Consider the following 6,911-nt stretch of genomic DNA (forward strand, 5'->3'; position numbering starts at 1 on the left):
TAAAGTCGCCAAGTTTGAGAAACACTGATCTATAGGAACACTCCAGGCAATAGAGAACAATATATCCCAATTTGAGCTGAACTCAGGACCCAACAATTCCAGAATATGGTTCTTTTGTTCCGTGCTTGAAACCCTCAAACTAGTTGTTTTGGAATTTGAATCTTAATTCACATTATTCATCTCATTAGCACTAGCTGACTTTCCTTTTATGTAAGCATAACCCAAATGAAAACATGCAGCATATAAATAATATACATCTGTGTGTGTATTGTCTTTTGTCATGTGATCTTCAACCATCAGTCAAAAAACTCAGAACTTTTCTGAGCAAGTTAATTCCAACACATAAATACAAAAATAAATATATAAATAAAACTCATTAACCTACAAAGTAAAAGACTCAAATTATATTCCGTAACAACTGATTGCCACATTAAAGGGTTTAGCAAAGGCAGCAGCTTTAGGCAAACTTTGAAAGCCACCAAGGCAGGGGTGTCAAACTTGATTTCATTGAGGGCCACATCACGGTTGTGTTTGATCTCAGAAGGGAGGGGGGGGACATTGCCAGCTCAACGTCATTCACGTCATGGGTGCCTGTGATGGCCCGAGTGCTCTGCCAGCGAAAACAGAGCTCGGAAGGGCCACATGCAGTCCTCCCGATCTCCATTTTGGCAGACAGGCATCATGGGCTGGTCCTTCATATTTCCAGGGCAACCTCGTTGCCAGATCTAAGCACCCCGCGCGCCTTGAGTTTGACATCCTTGCACTAAGGATAGAAGACAAGAATGTCCCAGTATGCTATCATTTTTTTTGTGCAGAAAGACTGTTGGCTTACCTGAATGGTTGTTCTATGTGTACTGCGGGAGAAGCTAATGATGTTCCCACCATACACAAAGCAATGCTAAGAGTAAGGAGCACTTTATATATCCTCATTCTGATCATTCTGTGTGTGTGTGTGTGTGTGTGTGTGTGTGTGTGTGTGTGTGTATCAAATCCCAGTAAGGGTATGGCTAGCTGATGAGAGCTAAATAGCTTGAAATAGATCTATACTAGTCTCCCTTTATTTATTTATCAGCACAAATACAACACAAATATAAAAAGGCAACATTAAAAATAAAAATATGGTTTTCTGCCTGGATGGTTTTCTGTAATGAGCCGAAGGACAGAAAGAGGGAGTAGTGAGCTTCTTCCCATATTTGGCCATACCAGGGGTTGTAACACACATACATACATACATACATACATACATACATACATACATACATACATACATAATTTGAATTCTATGTGTCTAAAGATGTTCCTCTCAAATGGCTTCACCCAAATGGTGCCTTCCCAATGTGTTAAGAGTCTACTGCAGCAATATTGGAGAGACATCTTTCCAAAGACAATTCACTTCCCAAGTAAAGGAAAAGCAATTTCCCCCAAAACCAAATATGAGACTAGTCCAAATTCATAGCAAGCCTAAATTTCTTGCCTAAATTCCTACACCCCACCATACAATTCGAAGGGGAGAATCTTTTGCTCAACTGAAACTTGCACTAACCAAGACTGATGGCTGTGCAATCTCGCCTTTCAACATTTCCACAACTTCAAGAAAGCAGGTCCGGATAAGACCAGTAACATGAGGCTTAACAAAAGACTTGAAATAGACAGCTATATGAAAACAGAACTCCCAATTCAGAACCACAAACATGAATCCACAGAGGTGGTAACGTTTACTAGGGCATACTCAATTCTGCACTTCTTAAAACTGCAGAACATAAAACTGGTTTCAAATTTAGAGCATCACAATCCAAATAATGTACAGGGAAGAGCTGCCAGTTGCTTCTCTCTGTTATGCTAACATCCATGCTCATTTCCATGTTCATTTGTGGGGAAACAGGTTAAGTGTTATTTATGGATTTGATTTAAATCAAGTTGATTTAAATCATGATTTAAATCACTAGTAAAAAGGCTTGATTTAAATCAATTTGATTTAAATCGTAATTTTTAAAGAGCAACTGTCACCTCTGTCCCGCAGCAGCTCCTCCTCTGGCCTGCTGTTGACTCACCAACAGTCCCAATATTGCAGAATATATAGCCTCATTCTACGTAACTAAGCTCCATTTCATGCTGAATAAACTAAATTATTAATGTATCTTAAATAGAAAACTATCTTTAGATAGATTTTTACTCCAAAAGCATTTTATTAAAATAAATTTGATAAAAATAAAAAAATCCAATTTAAAATTTAAAAATCTGATTTTTAATTTTTTTTAAAAAAATCATTTATTTTTATCCACTCTGCTCAAGACTAACTACTTAAGAAGCGTACAAATAAACTATGTCAAGTTCTCCTTTCCAATTAGAGATTATCACTGCTCTTTAAAATATAGACTTGCAAAAAGAAAATTAGTCAGCCCTTCTAAAAATCAAAACAAGAAAGGTAGAGCAGAAATAATGGTATAATGAAGTACATATCTTGGTAGTTTTGAAGACAATTGTTATAAGTCAGCATGAAGTGCGCTTGACAAAAAGGAGCTGTTGCTTCCAAGAACACATACCACAACATATCAGTCACTGTTTACTATGCAAATACATGGACTACTAGAGGGGGGAATGCTTTTTTATTCCAGGTGTCTGGAACATTTGGAGTAACATGTAAATATTAATACACTCCCACAAATATACATATGCACACACATACACATTTTATGTTCTTCTAAAAAGGCAGATCAACTGCTAGTGGCCAATGGATAATTTATGTTGTGTCTTCAGTGTTGACTCCTAGCGACTGCCTACACAACTTCCTTGGCAAGATTTCAGAAGTGGCTTGCCATGGCCTCCTTCCTATTGGAGAGAGCTGGCTTTGGGCCGAAGGCAGGTCTAGAACTCATGGATCTACCAGTTTCAAGTCTGCTGCCTTAACCATTACACAAAACTGTTAGCTACTATGAACAATGGTGCATTAACCTCAGAGATAGTACAGGTAGCACTTAACCATGGTTTACTTCAGTGATCCCCAACCTTTGCTGCATGGCAGCCTGGGGAGGGGAGGAAACTGGGAGTGCAAGTGGTGCACCAGTGCACATGCATGCAGCTCTTGTGTGAATGGCAGGCCAGCATGCACGCACAGCTGAACTTGAATGAACAGCGGGCCTGCCAGCCCACCGCTTGCACAAGTCGAACTGCATGCACGTCCTCCAGCCAGCCACTCGCACGGGCCAATTCCAAAAAGCGGTCAGGGGAGGGGACCCCTCATTTACTGAATGTCCTTGTTCACATCATACATTATAAGCAGTAGTTATAACCAGAATGGATGTATGTATAAAGGTAAAGGTTTCCCCCTCTCCAATTGTATCTGACTCTAGGGCAGTGATGGCGAACCTTTTTTGGCTCGCGTGCCACAAGTGGGGGGAGCGCAGGGGGGTCGAGTGCGGGCGTGCCACACCCATAATGCAACGTGCGACCCCCCCCCGTGCGCATGCGCGCACAATGCGCGACCCCCCTATTTTTACATGCTTTTTTTGCCCTCCCCAGGCTCCAGGGGCTTTATAGGAGCCTGGGGAGGGCGAAAGGAGTCTCTCCCAACCCCCCGGAGGGCCTCCAGAGGCTTCAGGGACCGTCCGGAGGCTTCTCTGAAGCCTTCGGAGCGCTTAAAACCACCCTCCGAGCAAACCGGAAGTGATTTCTGGGTTGCTCGGAGGGTGGTTTTAAGCGCTCCGAAGGCATCAGGGAAGCCTCGGACAGTCCCTGAAGCCTTCGGAGCGCTTAAAACCACCCTCCGAGCAAACCAGAAGTGACTTCTGGGTTGCTCGGAGGGTCGTTTTAAGCGCTCCGAAGGCGTCAGGGAAGCCTTGGACGGTCCCTGAAGCCTTCGGAACGCTTAAAACCATTCTCCGAGCAAACCGGAAGTGACTTCCAGGTTGCTCGGAGGGTCGTTTTAAGCGCTCCGAAGGCGTCAGGGATGGTCCCTGAAGCCTCCGGGGGGGGGAAGGCTCTTTTCGCCTTCCCCAGGCTCCTATAAAGCCTCTGGAGCCTGGGGAAGACGAAAAATAGCTTTTAAAAAGGTGAACTCAGCTGGCCAGCGCGCACATGCACGCTGGCCAGCTGACAGGGCAGCGCCTTGCGTGCCCTGACAAATGGCTCCGCGTGCCATTTGTGGCACGCGTGCCATAGGTTCGCCATCACTGCTCTAGAGAGTGGTGCCCATCACCATTTCTTAGCTGAAGGAGCCAGCATTGTACAGGAAGTCTTTTCCATGGTCTAGTGGCCAGCATGACTATACATTGAAGTGCACGGAATGTTGTTATCTTCCCACCAAAGTGGTACCTATTAATCTGCTCGCATTTGCCTGCTTTCGAGCTACTAGATGGGCAGGAGCTGAGGCAAGTAACAGGAACTCACCCCATCATATGCTGCACTCAGGTCTTGAACCCAGACTGGCAGCTTTCCAATTGAGAAGCTCAATATCATCTTTAACTACTGAGCCACTGCGCCCCCTGGAATACCTATCATCCACTAAACCCAAGCATTTTGCACTACGTGATGTGTGAATCCCACTCCTAGGAAGCCTTCAGAACCCCATGACAGTATCTGGAATAGACTTGCGCAGTTATTTCTCTTGAGATCAAAAGTATTTCAGATCTCAGTTTAAATGAAGGAATGCTGGAAAAGGATTCTGCCAAACATCATGCTGGCATAGCTATTTCTTTAACAAGTTGAAAAACATGTGTTTGTAGCCCGAAGACAGCAATCAAAACAGCTTTCAACAAAGGGCTATTTCAACAAAACAACGAACTTCAGAGAACGGATTAAATGTCCTTCGTAGGCTCTGCTGTTTGCAAAAATTGGTAACCTCATGAGAGGTTAAGGCAAGCCAAGTCTGCTAGTCACATTCCAATTTTCTTTCTGTTTTTAATGACAATTGCATATCCAGACAGAGAGAAATGAGAATCCAAGCAAGCAAACAACAGCCCCAACTTTTCTTCCTTTCCCCGGTGTTTTATAGGCGCAGGGAAAGTCCACAAACCAAGCCAGACAGGTGTTGTGTAACAAGGCTTCCTCCCCATCTAAACTATCCATCCTCTTTGCAATTTGTAGAGCTGACTTTCCCCAGCAAAACCGCTCTTCCCCTACAAGAGTTGCAGCACAGAGGGGCGGGCTTAGACTTGGCAGGGTAATGAGTAACATCTGTAACCACAGCTGCCCTGTGGGCATTGCCTTCCTTTGATGCTCCTGAAGACTGCAGCCAGCCAGAGGGAGCCAAGGAAAGTTTATACAGATTCTCCTTCCTCTCTACACAGCCTCTCCTCCCCCCCCCTCCCACTTTCAGGGAAGGCAGCCTCCCTGAAGCGATTAAAAGATGTCTCTTTCTCCCCCCCCCCCCCTCCATCTCTTCATCTCCTAAGTTTTCCAAAGACACCGCTGGACATTCAGATGCAGCATTAGCTTACCAGTTTTTTTGTTTTGTTTTTTTGTTTGGGCTGGGAGAAATGTAAAGGCACGTCCGAAACGCCCATGTCTGAGAGCTGGTTTTTTATTTTTATTTTATTTTGGAGCAACCCACACGGATTCCCTTTCCGATCGCTGTGTGCATTTTAAAAAAAGATTTATATATATATTTAAAAGGGGGGGGGTCTCCGTCCAGACAAGGACGGTGGGCGGAGAGGATACGGATTAAAGAGCAAGGTTAAACCACAAAAATAGCGACCGACCGCCCTCCCCACGTTTGGAAAGGCAGGTTGTGTCCCGAAGAGGAAGGGGGGGTGGAGAAAGCCCCTCCTCGTTTAAGACCCGCAGGGGAGAGAGAAAGCTGCCCAACATTGGAAGGGGAGAGGGGCAGATGGCGGCCAAGAGGGCGATTCCTCTCCCAGACAGGGAGATCCACTCACCTCTCGCACTGCTAGCAGACAAAGGCAAAAGCAGCCGAGCGGGCGGCGCGGGAGCTTCAGGCGCAGTTAAAGGAGGAGCAGAAACAGCAGCAGCAGCAAGAATTTCTCCTCCGCCGGTTTTGCCGCAGCGGCGCCGACCACCGCTCCGCTCCAAGTTGCTGCAGCGCTGGCGGCGGCGGCCAAACCAGGAGCCCCGCGCTCTAATCACTCCCCGACCGCATCTCCCCAGCGGGCCGCCTCCCCACCTCTGGCGGGATCTGCGCTCTCCCGCGGCGGCGGTGCCCTTCGCCAAGGCGGGAGAAGAACTTCTCGAGCGGCGGCGGGGGAAAAGTTGGCAAAAGGGAAGGCGAGCCGAGCGCAAAGTTCCAGAGAGCAACCGGGCGAGCCGAGACAAGGCAGACTCCGGCGGGGGGAGGAGGAGGAGGAGGAGGTGGGGCTACTCAGCCGGGAATCCAGCTGCAGTGAGAGAGAGGGAGACGGAGAGAGAGAGAGAGAGAGAGAGGAGGAAGTGGCTGCTCCCTCTTCTGCCAATGGGCTTCAGGAGCTGGAATGAGCCAGGCGGCAGGCACATCATTTCCTCCCGGCGCAAATCCAAGCGCCGGCAAAGCCGCCCCGCCTCGCCCCCTGCAGGAACTAAGGGGCACAGCACCCTCCCTCCCTCCCCCGCGCGACGCGACCCGCCCACACGCGTGGGATGGGGGGGGTGTTTCTATTTTGCGGCAGCGTGCTTTTGAGGCTCGGGTGTCTGTGTGTGGCAGTCTGGTGTTTTCCACGAAGCCCCTTGTGGCTGCCTTGCGCACACGTTGCGTTCAAGAGATCTGGAATATAGCTATCTACCCACGCTTTCTCTTCTGTTTCCAGTCATGACCTATTGCTCCTAGTTGGGAGCGACAGACTGTCTCACTCAAAAAAAGCGTCTCCTAGGACTTGGGCTTTGCCTGCCAAAGTGTGAACGTACAACCTACTAATTCACGTGTGTTGGACAAAAGAAAAAAAAAGAGTACAAGCACTCAAAACCCAAGCAGAAAATGGCGGGAG

General features: G+C 47.1%; 1 protein-coding gene across 3 annotated transcripts in view; it reads right to left on the reverse strand.

Moving 5' to 3' along the window:
- The window catches only part of ACVR1 (activin A receptor type 1), a 92,601-nt gene extending 86,271 nt beyond the window's left edge, over nt 1-6,330 (reverse strand). The window contains exon 1 of one of the 3 annotated variants that reach the window (XM_081938068.1): nt 5,874-6,330. The gene's annotated coding sequence lies outside the window, so the exon portion shown is untranslated. The remainder of the gene's footprint in view (nt 1-5,873) is intronic. The other 2 variants (XM_081938067.1, XM_081938069.1) reach the window with 2 other exon arrangements.
- Nucleotides 6,331-6,911: the final 581 nt, after the last annotated feature.

Source organism: Natrix helvetica (assembly GCF_964273705.1).
Source record: "Natrix helvetica genome assembly, chromosome: 1".
NCBI classification, from domain to species: domain Eukaryota; kingdom Metazoa; phylum Chordata; class Lepidosauria; order Squamata; family Natricidae; genus Natrix; species Natrix helvetica.